Genomic DNA, 16,607 nt, shown 5'->3' with positions numbered 1-16,607 from the left:
TGTTCATTATGAGATGATTTTAGCATGCCAAGTTGCCAACAGACTCATCTAAATGCAACAGTATATAGGCTAACCCCCTTGGCCCTTGTCTCAATATGTAATGGATTACCGCTGGGCACAAACTAGTTGGATCAATGTTGTTTCAACATAATTTGTCAATTTTTTGTTTTGTGGAAATATATGGATTTGTTGTTTTTACGTCATTATGGTAACCAAATTTCAACATAGGCAAACCTTGTATAAAATATGTTGAATTTGTACCATTAAAAAAAAAAATTTTCAATGTTACAGTGTTCATAACCCTTGACTTATTCCACATTTTGTTGTGTTACAGCCTTCATTCAAAATTGATTAAATGTAATTTACTGCACACAATACCCGATAATAACAAAGTGAAAACATGCTTTGACGAAGTTTTGAAAATTATATTGAAAAATGAAATACAGGAATATGACATTTAAGTAACTGTTTATGTAGGGTAACTTTGGCAGCAACTTTTACAGCTTTGAGTCTTTCTGGGTAAGTCTCTGAGAGTGTACCACACCTGGATTGTGCAACATTTTCCCATTATTCTTTTCAAAATTATTTAAGCTTTGTCAAATTGCTTGTTAATCATTGCTAGACAACCATTTTCAGGTCTTGCCATAGATTGTCAGATAGATTTCAGACAGAACTGTAACTCGGCCACTCAGAAACATTCACTGTCTTCTTGGTAAGCAACTCCAGTGTTAATTTGGCCTTGTATTTTAGGTTATTGTCCTGCTGAAAGGAGAATTTCATCTTCCAGTGTCTGGTGGAAAGCAGCATGAACCAGGTTTTCCTGTAGGATTTTGCCTGTGCTTAGCACCATTTTGTTTATTTTTTTAATCCTAAAAAAGTCCCTAGTCCTTATCGATTACAAGCATACCCATAACATGATGCAGCTACCACTATGCTTGAAAATATGGAGAGTGGTACTCAGTGATGTGTTGTGTGGGATTTGCCTCTGTCACACTCTGACCTTTATTTGAGTTGTTTGTTTCTATGTTTTGTTTGGTCAGGGTGTGATATGAGTGGGCATTCTATGTTGCATGTCTAGTTAGTCTGTTTCTATGTATTTTGGCCTGATATGGTTCTCAATCAGTGGCAGGTGTTTGTCGTTGTTTCTGATTGGGAACCATATTTAGGTAGCCTGTTTTTTATTGTGGTTCGTGGGTTATTGTCTATGTTATGGTGCACATTAGCACAATGTTTTGATAGCAGTCACGTTTGTATTGTATTGTTAGTTTGTTTGTTAGTATACTTTGTGTTTTTTTCCGTCTTTCACTAAAATCATGCATTCACACCACGCTGCGCTTTGGTCTACTCAATACGACGATCGTGACAGCCTCAAACAAAACAATTTGTATTCAGGACAAAAAGTTAATGTGGCTTTTTTTTAAAAGTATTACTTGAGTGCCTTGTTGCAAACAAGATGCAGATTTTGGAATATTTGTATTCTATACAGGTTTCCTTATTTTCACTATGTAATTTAGGATAGTATTGTAGAGTAACTACAATGTTGTTGATCCATCCTCCATTTTCTCCTATTACAGCCATTAAACTCTTTAACGTTTTTTAAAAATCACCTTTGATCTCACAGTGAAATTCCTGAGCAGTTCCCTTCCTGTCCTGCAACTGAGTTAAGAAGGATGCCTGTATCTTTTTAGTGACAAAGGGATGTTCAATGTCTGCTTTTTTATCAATAGGTGCACTTCTTTGTGAGGCATTGGGAAACGTCCCTCGTCTTAGTGGTTGAATCTGTTTGAAATTCACTGCTCGACTGAGGGACCATACTGATAATTGTTTGTGTGAGGTACAGAGATGAGGTAGTCATTCAAAAAATCATGTTAAACACTATTGCACACAGAGTGAATCCATGCAACTTATTATGTGACTTGTTAAGCAGATTTTTACTCCTGAACTTATTTAGGCTTGCCATAACAAAGGGGTTGAATACCTATTGACTCAATACTTTTCAGCTGTTCATTTTTAATACATTTGGTACAATTTCGAAAAACATAATTCCACTTTGACATTATGGGGTATTATGTGTAGGCCAGTGACAAAACATCTCAATATAATACATTTTAAATTCAGGCGGTAACACAACAAAATGTAGAAAAAGACAAGGGGTATGAATACTTTCTGAAGGAACCGTCAGAAAAACAAAACAATAGGCTCGGCAGCACCTCCTACTGGAGATTTGATCCATTTACAGTTATCCTTTGGTCTCCCATCACAAGGTTTTAAGTAAGCCCTACTTAGCCACAAAATGTGTCACCAACTGTTACCAATGTGCTATCATGAGAATTATTGTTAAGAGATCTCCACTTAAAACCAAAACTATATTCTGTGTCACTATCGAAGTCATTCCAAAGTGTAGGTTTAACAGAGCAAATTAAATGTGACCATACTTTATCAATCATTAATGATGCTATTTAGGCCTGCAAAGTAATCAACAGAAATTGTTTAAATTCAACTCATAATTAAAATTTAAAAAATAAAATAGTCCTATGGTTTCAAGCTCTGGTTGATTTAAAATGTAATGATATTTAGTTATATTGAATTGTGTCTGGTTGTCAACGCAACCAAATATCAACGTTTGAAGGAGATCCAAACGTCTCCAGCTCAACCAAAAATGAAATTTAAAGAATAGGACTAAATGAAATCAAACTTTATTTAAAGTGCATTTGAAGTTTGATTTGATTTTGTCCTATTCTATAACTTGATTTTTGGTTGAGATGGAGACTTGAGTCCAACATATCAATTATTAATTTGTAGACTGAGTCAGTTGCACAGATGGAACTATCCAATCAGAAGAGAAATCTCCTTACAATATAGATTTTTATTTGTGTTGACAACCAAACACAATTCAATATCACTTTTGAAATACAATACATAGCCTATTAACTTAGCCCAAGTTAGCAAATTATATGTTGGATTCATGTCTTCAACTCAACCAAAAATAAAAGTTAAAGAATGGGATAAGCCAGTAGCTCAGGTGGAACTACCCAAGCAGTACATACGTATCCTTTAAATGTTGATATTTGGTTGTGTTGTCAACCAAATGTACCTGTGTAATTTCGTAAATAGCCTAAAGTTAAAGCTATTTTACAAACAAATGTAACATTCAACCTTAAAATTAGTAATAGATCCATGGCCACATTTTGAGGTTACTGTAACTATATATTTCTTCTTATGTAATCATATAAAGAGTGCATGATCAAGATAGCCTGCATAGGTCATCGCAGGTCTGTGGAGATCTTCACAATTGCTGTAATAATCTGTGCAGAATCTCGAACGACATTGATCACTTGCACCATGTAATTTTAATGTAACCTCAACTGCAATCCAGGTCATGTGGTTGTGCTATTAGATGAAACACAGTGATATCACATGCATCTGTTGTATAAATGAATGTCTGACATTTGAACTTTGCTGTGCTTTTAAATGATTAAAAGTGCAGTGATCGACATTTGGGTGACGACTAAACCAAAACTCAGACATTGTTTTTCCATGGGAATTTGTTTGTGCTTTTAGATGTTTGAAAGCATAGTAATAACACAATGCAAATGCAACTAACTTTTGTCTGTCTTTTTGAGTGAATATAGGTTGTAACTTCATTGGTCAATGTCTCAACCAAATATGACTCAATTATCCATGTTGAAATGACGTAGTGTGCCCAGTGGGTTATCTCAGTCTGAATAAGAGGCAGTAATTATTACAGTGTTAATGGAGCTGCCCATTACTGCGTGCCTGGCCTATGGGGCAGGAAACTGTAGATCACCCAACTGGGCCGGCAGCTAGTCTCTTGGCCATTCTCTCTCACTGAGAGCTTGGCAGAGTCATGATGTTTTGACAGGCCAGCCCGTCTGTATGTGACCCTCTCCCTCTCCTGTCTGTTTCATCAGTCTGGATTCTATATGACTGTTTAAACAGCCCCACTCACCACCTCCTCCTCCTGGCACCCCTCTGCTCCTGCTGCCCCCGGCCTGCATTTCTTTAAGATAATTTCCTGCAATTCTTAGAATTTCTCCGTGGAGCCGAGATGCATTTTGCAGTTTTAAAGTACATTTCCTGCATTTCTTTGCCATGGAGTTGAAAGATATAGATGCAGTTTTTTAAGCAATTCTACCACAGGAGGTTGGTGGCACCTTAATTGGGGAGGACAGCCTCGTGGTAATGGCTGGAGCGTAATGAGTGGAATGGTATCAAATACATATAACACATGGTTTCCATGTGTTTGATGCCATTCCATTTGCTGCGTTCCAACCATTATGTGCCGTCCTCCCCTCAGCAGCCTCCACTAGATTACACATATTCTGCCATGTAGCTGAGAGAACATTTAGCAGTTTAAAGATAAATTCCTGCAATTCTATGCATTTTGCCATGGCTGGTTCTTTTGCTCAAATTTATTAACAACATCAATACTGTTAAATGCATTATTTTGGGAATTTTCTATTCCCCTGAATGTTTCGCTTTTATATTAGTGATTGTTATTTCTCAAAGATTATATAATAAAAACATATATAGGTCTATTATTATTATTATTATTATTATTATATTAAACTCTCGAACGTGCCGTCCTTGGCCAGCTCTCCCGCTATCTCTCTCAGAATGACCTTCTTGATCCAAATCAGTCAGGTTTCAAGACTAGTCATTCAACTGAGACTGCTCTTCTCTGTATCACGGAGGCCCTCCGCACTGCTAAAGCTAACTCTCTCTCCTCTGCTCTCATCCTTCTAGACCTATCGGCTGCCTTCGATACTGTGAACCATCAGATCCTCCTCTCCACCCTCTCCGAGTTGGGCATCTCCGGCGCAGCCCACGCTTGGATTGCGTCCTACCTGACAGGTCGCTCCTACCAGGTGGCGTGGCGAGAATCTGTCTCCTCACCACGCGCTCTCACCACTGGCGTCCCCCAGGGCTCTGTTCTAGGCCCTCTCCTATTCTCGCTATACACCAAGTCACTTGGCTCTGTCATAACCTCACATGGTCTCTCCTATCATTGCTATGCAGACGACACACAATTAATCTTCTCCTTTCCCCCTTCTGATGACCAGGTGGCGAATCGCATCTCTGCATGTCTGGCAGACATATCAGTGTGGATGACGGATCACCACCTCAAGCTGAACCTCGGCAAGACGGAGCTGCTCTTCCTCCCGTGGAAGGACTGCCCATTCCATGATCTCGCCATCACGGTTGACAACTCCATTGTGTCCTCCTCCCAGAGCGCTAAGAACCTTGGCGTGATCCTGGACAACACCCTGTCGTTCTCAACTAACATCAAGGCGGTGGCCCGTTCTTGTAGGTTCATGCTCTACAACATCCGCAGAGTACGACCCTGCCTCACACAGGAAGCGGCGCAGGTCCTAATCCAGGCACTTGTCATCTCCCGTCTGGATTACTGCAACTCGCTGTTGGCTGGGCTCCCTGCCTGTGCCATTAAACCCCTACAACTCATCCAGAACGCCGCAGCCCGTCTGGTGTTCAACCTTCCCAAGTTCTCTCACGTCACCCCGCTCCTCCGCTCTCTCCACTGGCTTCCAGTTGAAGCTCGCATCCGCTACAAGACCATGGTGCTTGCCTACGGAGCTGTGAGGGGAACGGCACCTCAGTACCTCCAGGCTCTGATCAGGCCCTACACCCAAACAAGGGCACTGCGTTCATCCACCTCTGGCCTGCTCGCCTCCCTACCACTGAGGAAGTACAGTTCCCGCGCAGCCCAGTCAAAACTGTTCGCTGCTCTGGCCCCCCAATGGTGGAACAAACTCCCTCACGACGCCAGGACAGCGGAGTCAATCACCACCTTCCGGAGACACCTGAAACCCCACCTCTTTCAGGAATACCTAGGATAGGATAAAGTAATCCTTCTCACCCCCCTTAAAAGATTTAGATGCACTATTGTAAAGTGGCTGTTCCACTGGATGTCTTAAGGTGAACGCACCAATTTGTAAGTCGCTCTGGATAAGAGCGTCTGCTAAATGACTTAAATGTAAATGTAAATGTATTATTTTTTCTACATATTTGATATTTGGTTTCAGTTGTTTGAGTTTACACTGAAATAATTGTTAGTTTTTTTACAGAGGGTTCTACTTGAAAACCAAAAGGTTTCTATGGCGACAGCCGAAGAACCCTTTTGGAACCCTTTTTTTTCTAACAGTATAGGTAATAGCACAGCTCATGTTGGATTCCATACTCCCCCTGTCCATATCGCTGCTGCTGGTCAGCTTTTTGTCTTTGATTTGTGTGTCCTGGAGGATCCAGCTCGGGCAACCTGAGTCGTGTATCTACACAAAAGCTTCCCTTGCATCTCTTGTCAAGGTTTTTATATCCATTGCTACTGCAGTGATTGATTTTGACTGCAAATATTGACTGTTTGAGTTGTCCATCTGTGAGAGGATGCAGGTGGTCTGTCAGAGGGATATTTTATTGCAAACAGATTTGTCATCAGACACAACCACCACCTGTTGGTTCAGCCACATCCTCTGGTATGTCCGTTGCACCTGCACAGCTAGGGAGGTGAGCATGCTTTTCAGACCTTTCTGTGGTTCTTTGTGTTCTCTTAACTCAGTTTTGATATGCTACACAGAGTTGAACACTAATATTGAGAACCCCCAGGTGTGGCCAGAGCAACTTACGAGACTGAAGCAGCATAATGCCTGAAGAGCATAAAACCACGTAGGCCGAACACTCTGGAACCTCAGGGCTAAACTGCGGTAAGCAATTAAAAAAATACATGACAAATAATTATGTCATGTGTCCAGCACCATATTTGTCTGGGTTTGAAACATGTGTCTGAAGAGATGGGTTGTTGACATTCAGAGGATGAATGAGGCCCTGGGACAGATGTAGTGGGCACAGGTTTATCTCAGACAGACACACACACTAATAATGGCATTTACCTCAATCCTAAGAGATGAAAAACATGATTGCAAATCATTTGAATGCACACACCTACGCACAGGCATGTGAGAACCTGTCAGAAACGAAGAATTGACTGATTGTTATGTGGCTGCTGCCAACACACTGACACTGACACTGACACTGACTCAACTCCAGCCACTTTAATAATGGGAATTGATGGGAAATGATGTAAATATATCACTAGCCACTTTAAACAATGCTACCTAATATAATGTTACATACCCTACATTATTCATCTCATATGCATACGTATATACTGTACTCTATATCATCTACTGCATCCTTATGTAATACATGTATCACTAGCCACTTTAACTATGCCACTTTGTTTACATACTCATCTCATATGTATATACTGTACACGATACCATCTACTGTATCTTGCCTATGCTGCTCTGTACCATCACTCATTCATATATCTTTATGTACATATTCTTTATCCCCTTACACTGTGTATAAGACAGTAGTTTTGGAATTGTTAGTTAGATTACTTGTTGGTTATTACTGCATTGTCGGAACTAGAAGCACAAGCATTTCGCTACACTCGCATTAACATCTGCTAACCATGTGTATGTTACAAATACATTTTGATTTGATTTGATTTGTATGCCAGTGCTGTGGTGGCACACTGTCTTGCGACGTCTCAGTGTGTGTGCTTGCATCAGTGTAGGTGCATGCATTCATCGTGTGTTGTGTTTGCAGGAACTACCTGTTCAGCCCCCTCCTCCTTACCAACTATGAGGTTGTCTCTATGGTATGGTGTGTTTTTCCTGTCTCTGTTTCAGTCTGTGTGTTCAGTGAGGCACGGTATTTTCAGTTTGACTGACCACACATAAATAGCCGTCCAGATGTCTGTCCACACATTGCATACCCTGTTCTTCTCACTTCCTCAAAGAGCCAACACTGTCTATACCACCTCTTTCTGCCCTCTCTTCCCTCTCTCTTCCCTCTTTCTGCCTCTCTTTCTTCCCTCTTTCTGCCTCTCTTTCTTCCCTCTTTCTGCCTCTCTTTCTTCCCTTTTTCTTCCCACTTTCTTCACTCTTTCTGCTTATCTTTCCTCTTCTCTGCCTCTTTCTTCCCTCTTTCTGCCTCTCTTTCTTCCCTCTTTCTGCCTCTCTTTCCTCCCTTTTTCTTCCCACTTTCTTCACTCTTTCTGCTTATCTTTCCTCTTCTCTGCCTCTTTCTTCCCTCTTTCTGCCTCTCTTTCTTCCCTCTTTCTGCCTCTCTTTCCTCCCTTTTTCTTCCCACTTTCTTCACTCTTTCTGCTTATCTTTCCTCTTCTCTGCCTCTTTCTTCCCTCTTTCTGCCTCTCTTTCTTCCATTTCTTCACTCTTTCTGCCTCTCTTTCTTCCCTTTCTTCCCTCTTTCTGTCTCTCTTTCTTCCCTCTTTCTGCCTCTCTTTCTTCCCTCTTTCTGCCTCTCTTTCTTCCCTCTTTCTGCCTCTCTTTCTTCCCTTTTTCTTCCCACTTTCTTCCCTCTTTCTGCTTCTCTTTCCTCTTCTCTGCCTCTTTCTTCCCTTTCTTCCCTCTTTCTGCCTCTCTTTCTTCCCTTTTTCTTCCCACTTTCTGCTTCTCTTTCCTCTTCTCTGCCTCTTTCTTCCCTTTCTTCCCTCTTTCTGCCTCTCTTTCTTCCCATTCTTCCCTCTTTCTGCCTCTCTTTCTTCCCTTTCTTCCCTCTTTCTGCCTCTCTTTCTTCCCTTTTCTTCCCACTTTCTGCTTCTCTTTCCTCTTCTCTGCCTCTTTCTTCCCTTTCTTCCCTCTTTCTGCCTCTCTTTCTTCCCATTCTTCCCTCTTTCTGCCTCTCTTTCTTCCCTTTCTTCCCTCTTTCTGCTTCTCTTTCCTCTTCTCTGCCTCTTTCTTCCCTTTCTTCCCTCTTTCTGCCTCTCTTTCTTCCCTTTTTCTTCCCACTTTCTGCTTCTCTTTCCTCTTCTCTGCCTCTTTCTTCCCTTTCTTCCCTCTTTCTGCCTCTCTTTCTTCCCTTTCTTCCCTCTTTCTGCCTCTCTTTCTTCCCTTTCTTCCCTCTTTCTGCCTCTCTTTCTTCCCTTTCTTCCCTCTTTCTGCCTCTCTCTTCCCTCTTTATTCCCCCTCTCCCCTATTTCTTCCCTCATTCTGCCTCTCTCTTTCTTCCCTCTCTTTCTTCCCTCTCTTTCTTCCCTCTTTCTACCTATTTTTTCTCTGAAAATAACCAGTGTTCTTTGGATCCTCTCATCAATGTATTGTGTTGACATTAATTGTGCAGTGCACTGACCACACAGAAGCTGTGGGTTTGGACAATGTCTTCAAAAAGGTCCCCATGAGTGAAATGATCAGAAAATATACATGCAGAGGTCAAACGTGGGTGAGGGAGTAATTTGAATCATTTATGTCTAAGAAGTTAGGGGTTCTATTCAGAGCACCACTATGAGAAACAATATGCAGGTGTGCTTTCAGTTCTATACAATCATGAAAATAACCAGAGTTCTTTGAATTCCACTCGTTAATTTATTGTATATTGTGTAAGGTTTTGGATATCAGCATTGTGCCATATAGACTATTTTCATGTTTTATATCCTCATATATCCGGCAGTCATGGAGGTGTAGGTGGACAGTGTGTGTTAGTGGTAGCAGCCCTCACACAGCACAGAGGAAGTGTAGAAGACCGTAGATCATGTGTGAGTAAATGAGGCACCACAATCCCATGGATGGACCAATGCCTCTTGTATACAAACTGAGGTGAAAACTAAGAGAGATGGTCAGTACAAACAGCGTAATAAAAGGTTTTAGACAGGTTATTTTGAAGGAACATTTTTACAACGTCCCATTGTAGAAAAATGATGGAAAAATCCTTTTTCATCTTTTAAGGGAGGTGGCATTGAGGTATATTTCAACCTGGTTGCACAGGTTTCCACATAAAACATTTATACCAACATGCTTTTCACTGAGCCTTACAGTGCCTGGCAGAAACAAACTACTCTACAATGATGTCATATTTATCCTGCAATTTACTGGGCCTTTTTCTGGGCTGTTTGTGTACATTTCAGACATTCTGTTTGCATGTTCTCATTCTTTTCCCTTTCCCTTATTTTTTAGGAGGCGTACAGTCACACCTGTTTAGTAAAAACAAGACTGTCAGTTATGAACCTAATGGGTTTTGTTTGGAACACAGAGCAGGTTGAGTTTGTTCCACCTGACTGTGAAAGCTCTCTCTACCACTCTTCATCATCATCATCTCTCTCCCCAGAGCAACAGCCCTATCCATTTATATTACACCTGTCAGTGGACTGGACTGTTGTGTATAGAGGTTTTGTGTTAGTTTGCCTGAGTGTATGTTTTCTACATATATATGTATTCCCGTGTGGCACAGCAATGGTGGAAGAAATACCCAATTGTCATACTTGAGTAAAAGTAAAGATAGTTTAATAGAAAATGACTGAAGTTAAAATGAGTCACCCAGTAAAATACTACTTGAGTAAAAGTCTTAAAGTGTTTGGTTTTAAATATACTTAAGTATCAAAAGTGAATGTAATTGCTAAATATATTTAAGTATAAAAAGGAAAAGTATAAATCTTTTAAAATTCCTTATGTAAAATAAACCAGACTGCACCATTTTCTTAGATTTGTTTAATTGACGCATAGCCAGGGGCACGCTCCAACACTCAGACATCATTTACAAATGAAGCATGTGTTTAGTGAGTCAGGGATGTTCTCTGTTTAGTGAGTCTGCCAGATCAGAGGCAGTAGGGATGACCAGGGATGTTCTCTTGATAGGTTTGTGAATTAGACCATTTTTCTGTCCTACTGCCCCTTCCTTACCATCTAAACCAGGCTTCCCCAACTGAAGGCCCACAATACAAATGTAGCCCGCTGGTGGTTTTATTTGCCCCCCCCCCCCCCAGTTTTCTGAGCAACATTATGCATTACATTTTTTATTGTTAGCCATAAAAGACTATAAAAACACCAGAAAATATCTCCAAGTGATTTCCATGCATAATAGAGAGACACAATATTATATCTGTTTGGTCTTCTTGCGGTCAATTTGCAGTTTACAAATGATTTATAATTATGTTCCAGCCCCCCGACCATCTACTCAAGAAAACATCGGTCCACGGCTGAATCTAGTTGATGATCCCTGATCTAAACCATGATCTCACACTTATCACCTCTTTGAATCATTGTCTTATCCCACTCATCACACACAAATCACATTGCCATGTTAATATACTGGCTGGCAGCAATCCAGCTGATCAGCAACCTGAAGTGGACTGTCTTTGGATGGGCAGAGGTGGACCTGACTGCCTGTCCAGAGGGAGAGGGAGAAATGGGGCAGGTGCTTTGGTGCAGCAACGGCCAATTGCAGGCTAGAGGGCAGGGCTGGTCAGGGGGAGGGTATCAAAACCAGAATTGTATTTAAGGCGTGGGCAAACACTGGAGCTGTCTACTTGTGCTGTGCCCCTGTCCAGCCGGCCAGTTTCTCTCTCTCTCTCCTTTTCTTTCTGTCTGTCTGCCTGTTTTTCTCTCTGCCGGACCAGGTCTCCTCCACCATGCTGGTAAAAGCGCTCCTTCAGACCTCACTGGTCCTATGGCTGGCACAGCACACACTACAAGGAGGTGAGAGACATAACCAAGACTATCTGTGTGGAGGATAGAATGGCTGATGGAAGAGGGATGAGAGGAATGTGGAAGAGGGATGAGAGGAATGTGGAAGAGGGATTTGAGAGAATATGACAGAATATGAGAGAAAGTGAGAACGTTGTCTAAAGGATGCAGATCACAGGTGAGAGAAGAGAGAGAAGAAGTGAGGATTGGGAAGGACAGAAAGAGAGATTAAGACATGCCACCATCATTTCTTAAATTGTAGAGTTGGCACATCAGAAATGGTATTTTTAATTAATGTTGGAGTAGTTTCAAGACTGTCTTTTAAAATAGCATTCAGACACGTTACGTTGTGTTGTGAAACACTGTACAGTAGGTGTCAGCACAGGACTGCTTGTTACCACCTTAAATCTTCACGGGTGCTTGCTGTGTGCACAGCAGTGTAAATTGGACTTAAATGTTTAAATGTTAATTATTTATTCGTTTATAGTAGTTTCCGAAGATATTGTATTGTTCTTTAAATTATGGATTTGCTTGTTTCTCAACTTGTTTCTCAACTATAAGAATATTTAACAATTGTAGTTTGATTACTTAAATGGTTATGCATGTATTATATTCATATTATATTCATATATAAAACGTGAACTATTTTTGTTGCTGGATGTGTTGCATTGTGGTCCACATTTAGTTACCTATTACGCACAACTTGCAACTTCCTTCAAAAACTTGCCAATTTGTATTGTCCCAATTAAATTGAAATAACATTTGAATTATAAGATATGTTTAATATAACATCAATTCCCTAGTTGTGAAATTCCTTTGACACATGTAAGTCAAATTCTCTTCTAAAAAAAGAAGCTCTAAAATTCACAGAGAAAATCAGTAAATAATTGCCAGCATAATTGCTTTAATTGAATAGTTGGGAATAAAATGAAAACAATTTAAAATTGTATGGAACATTTGAACAATTCAGAGTAACTACTTTTTTAACTACGTTTTAAACCCTGACAGCATGCATTTCATGTTTCTGGTGACTTTATCTGAGAGGTCTGGAAGGCCTGTCAACATAGGATCTTTATTTGAGTCAGTTTGCTACAGCAGGAAAATAATCCTGCAGCAACAGGAAATGTGAATTATTATGTGGATTATAATTAATTGATATTTTCCTGGGAAAATCAAGTCTGAAATTTCAAAGTGAAAGTTACAAACCTCAAATACACTACAAGTTTCACATTTCATGCATTGCAGGACATTTCTCCTGCAACATGGGTATCCAATTAAGATCCTACACCTGTACAGCTGAGTGACAGATAGCTGTAGACATGTTGTTAAACTATCAGGAATCAACTTGGGTATTATGCTCAGATATCTCTGCAAAACCGCCCAACTGACATTTATGTGTCAAATTTCCAATGTCCGTGTCAGATCAGGGGAAAAAATGGGCCTACGTGGTCCTTGCTGCCTGGATCTCAGTGAAACAGACCTGCTCCAAGTCTGGTGACCCCGCAAAGCCTCTGTAGTTTCATCTCGTCTGATTGCTTTGAATCAAAGCATGGGAAGGTGAGGTGGCAGCAGCGGTCCAAATTTGACAACCTGTTGTGAAAGAAGCCTTTACAACCTGCACACAGTCCTTCCTTTTTGTCTGTCTCTCCACTCCATCAATGGGAATGTCTGTTTCTCTTCCCTCAAGCTGCCCAGTTGGAGCTGAGTTTGCATGGGATGGGAGTGAGATGTACACTACTCATCATCCGATGACATCACTTAATATTTAATCAGCTGTCGTGTTTCAAATGCTTACGTTATGGATGGTGTAACACTGGCACTGGCCAACAGGAAACGATGAAGGCCTTCATCTCTCTCCAAACCACAGCATAGCAGCATAGTATACTTCATAGAGTGATTTGCAATTCTTTTTTTCATCTCTATTAGGAGTGAAACCTCAAAGTGGCGGTATGGGGAAAATGCTACCCAGGGGTAAGTGCAATTATTAGTCTCTGTATGTCTGTCTGTCTGTCTCCCCCACCCCCACATCTCTCTCTCTCTCTCTCTCCTCTCTCCTCTTTCTCTCTCCTCTCTCCTCTTTCTTCTCTCTCCTCTCTCCTCTCTCCTCTCTCCTCCCTCCTCTCTCCTCTCTCTCCTCTTTCTCTCTCCTCTCTCCTCTCTCCTCTCTCTTTTCTCTCCTCTCTCCTCTCTCCTCTCTCTCTCCTCTTTCTCTCTCCTCTCTCCTCTTTCTTCTCTCTCCTCCCTCCCTCTCTCCTCTCTCCTCCCTCCCTCTCCTCTCTCTCTCTCTCCTCTTTCTCTCTCCTCTCTCCTCTCTCCTCTCTCCTCTCTCCTCTCTCTCTCTCTCCTCTCCTCCCTCCTCTCTCCTCTCTCTCCTCCTCTCCTCTCTCTCTCCTCTCTCCTCTCTCCTCTCTCCTCTCTCTTCTCTCTCCTCTCTCCTCCCTCCTCTCTCCTCTCTCCTCTCTCCTCTCACTCTCTCTCTCCTCTCTCATCTTTCTCTCTCTCTCTCTCTGGGTGCAGGGATGAGAGGTGTAAAAGCTGGAGGTCAGTGGAACTTCCACCAACAATCAGCCCCGAACAGATTCTGTCTTATCTCAGGACTGCACTCAATTGACCCGTCTTGAGCATAGTCTAAACTAATTTGCTCAACTAAATATAGCCTCAGATTAAGTTGTCTGGCATTTAGAATTAAAAACTGAAAGTGGTGCAATCGTCAATGAGAAATCGGACTTAGATTCTGTCTTGCAATGCTCATCCTCCTTATTAATGATTTAATATAGACTCATATGATACAACGTTTAGATTTTTTTCCCAACATAGAGAAACATGCTCCACTATGGTGCATCACTGATCACTGACGTCTCACATCTCCCTGTGGTGTCTTGTGGTCTTCCAGGGGCTGGTGTTCTTGGGATACAGGGAGGCTACGGAGCCAAGCCCGCCAAAACCGGAGGAGCTGGGGGTAATATTGATTGATTGCCATGTTTATATTTTTAGTGCTGCCAATCATCATTCATAATTGAATTTATGTACCATCATGACCTGTCTTTCTAATGAATCACAGGTGGTCGTTATCCAGGGGGGGCTCAGCAGCTTGGAGGAGGTGAGTTTCTCAAAGATAGAGCTAAACCATGTACACTGGGTCTACTGTACCAAACATTAGGAATCCCCCCGCCGTAAGAACAGCCTCAATTCCCACGGACATGGACTCTACAAGGTTGTCAAAGTGTTCCACAGGGATGCTGGCTCATGTTGACTCTAATGTTTCCTACAGTTTTGTCAAGGTGGCTGGATGTCCTTTGGGTGTAAACTGTTGAGCGTGAAAAACCCAGCAGCGTTGACACAAATCGGTGTGCCTGGTACCTACTACCATACCCTGTTCAAATGTTCAAAGGCACTTCAATCTTTTGTCTTGCCCATTCACCCTCTGAAAGGCACGCATACACAATCCATGTCTCAAGGCTTAAAAATCATTATTTAATTTGAGGCCCCTTCATCTACACTGATTGAAGTCACTTTAACAAGTGACATCACATAAACTGACCAGGTGAATCCAGGTAAAGGCTGTGTCAGGTGTTCTTAATGTTTTGTATTCTCAGTGTAAGTATTCTCTGTTTGATTCAGCTTGTGTTTATCTACTCTTGTTCAATGTGTTATTTGTGTGTATCAATATGTGATATGTCTCCACTGTCTTTCCCAAAGGGGGATACAGAGGCCCAGGAGGGGCCGGGGGTAGGGGAGGATATGGTAACGGAGGCCAGGGAGGCTATGGTAACGGAGGCCAGGGAGGCTATGGTAATGTCTACTACTTTACTTAACAAACAGTCTCTGAACAAGGCTTGTTAAGATGAAATGTCTTCGTAACTTAGGTTTACATGAAATCCACAATGGTTACAAAAAGTATTTAGTCAGCCACCAATTGTGCAAGTTCTCCCACTTAAAAAGATGAGAGAGGCCTGTAATTTTCATCATAGGTACACTTCAACTATGACAGACAAAATGAGAAAAAAAATCCAGAAAATCACATTGTAGGATTTTTAATGAATTTATTTGCCAATTATGGTGGAAAATAACTATTTGGTCAATAACAAAAATGTATCTCAATACTTTGTTATATACCCTTTGTTGGCAATGACAGAGGTCAAACATTTTCTGTAAGTCTTCACAAGGTTTTCACACACTGTTGCTGGTATTTTGGCCCATTCCTCCATGCAGATCTCCTCTAGAGCAGTGATGTTTTGGGGCTGTTGCTGGGCAACACGGACTTTCAACTCCCTCCAAAGATTTTCTATGGGGTTGAGATCTGGAGACTGGCTAGGCCACTCCAGGACCTTGAAATGCTTCTTACGAAGCTACTCCTCCATTGCCCGGGTGGTGTGTTTGGGATCATTGTCATGCTGAAAGACCCAGCGGTTTTCACTCAAAATCTCACAATACATGGCCCCATTCATTCTTTCCTTTACACGGATCAGTCGTCCTGGTCCCGTTGCAGAAAAACAGCCCCAAAGCATGATGTTTCCACCCCCATGCTTCACAGTAGGTATGGTGTTCTTTGGATGCAACTCAGAATTCTTTGTCCTCCAAACACGACGAGTTGAGTTTTTACCAAAAAGTTATATTTTGGTTTCATCTGACCATATGACATTCTCCCAATCTTCTTCTGGATCATCCAAATGCTCTCTAGCAAACTTCAGACGGGCCTGGACATGTACTGGCTTAAGCAGGGGGACACATCTGGCACTGCAGGATTTGAGTCCCTGGCGGCGTAGTGTGTTACTGATGGTAGGCTTTGTTACTTTGGTCCCAGCTCTCTGCAGGTCATTCACTAGGTCCCCCCGTGTGGTTCTGGGATTTTTGCTCACCATTCTTGTGACCATTTTGACCCCACGGGGTGAGATCTTGCGTGGAGCCCCAGATCGAGAGAGATTATCAGTGGTCTTGTATGTCTTCCATTTCCTAATAATTGCTCCCACAGTTGATTTCTTCAAACCAAGCTGCAGATTCAGTCTTCCCAGCCTGGTGCAGGTCTACAATTTTGTTTATGGTGTCCTTTGACAGCTCTTTGGTCTTGGCCATAGTGGAGTTTGG

At 41.7% G+C, this 16,607-nt stretch overlaps 1 long non-coding RNA gene across 1 annotated transcript; it reads left to right on the top strand.

Moving 5' to 3' along the window:
- Nucleotides 1–11,395: 11,395 nt before the first annotated feature.
- Nucleotides 11,396–14,483, top strand: LOC115109944 (uncharacterized). The gene is made up of 3 exons (XR_003860584.2): nucleotides 11,396–11,534; nucleotides 13,449–13,493; nucleotides 14,416–14,483. It is a non-coding gene; the product is annotated as an uncharacterized LOC115109944 (long non-coding RNA).
- The last annotated feature ends 2,124 nt before the right edge of the window (nucleotides 14,484–16,607 follow it).

This window comes from Oncorhynchus nerka, linkage group LG21, assembly GCF_034236695.1.
Source record: "Oncorhynchus nerka isolate Pitt River linkage group LG21, Oner_Uvic_2.0, whole genome shotgun sequence".
Taxonomy (NCBI): Eukaryota; Metazoa; Chordata; class Actinopteri; order Salmoniformes; family Salmonidae; genus Oncorhynchus; species Oncorhynchus nerka.
The sequence above is the reverse complement of the archived record's forward strand: the minus strand, read 5'-3'. Positions and strand labels throughout refer to the sequence as shown.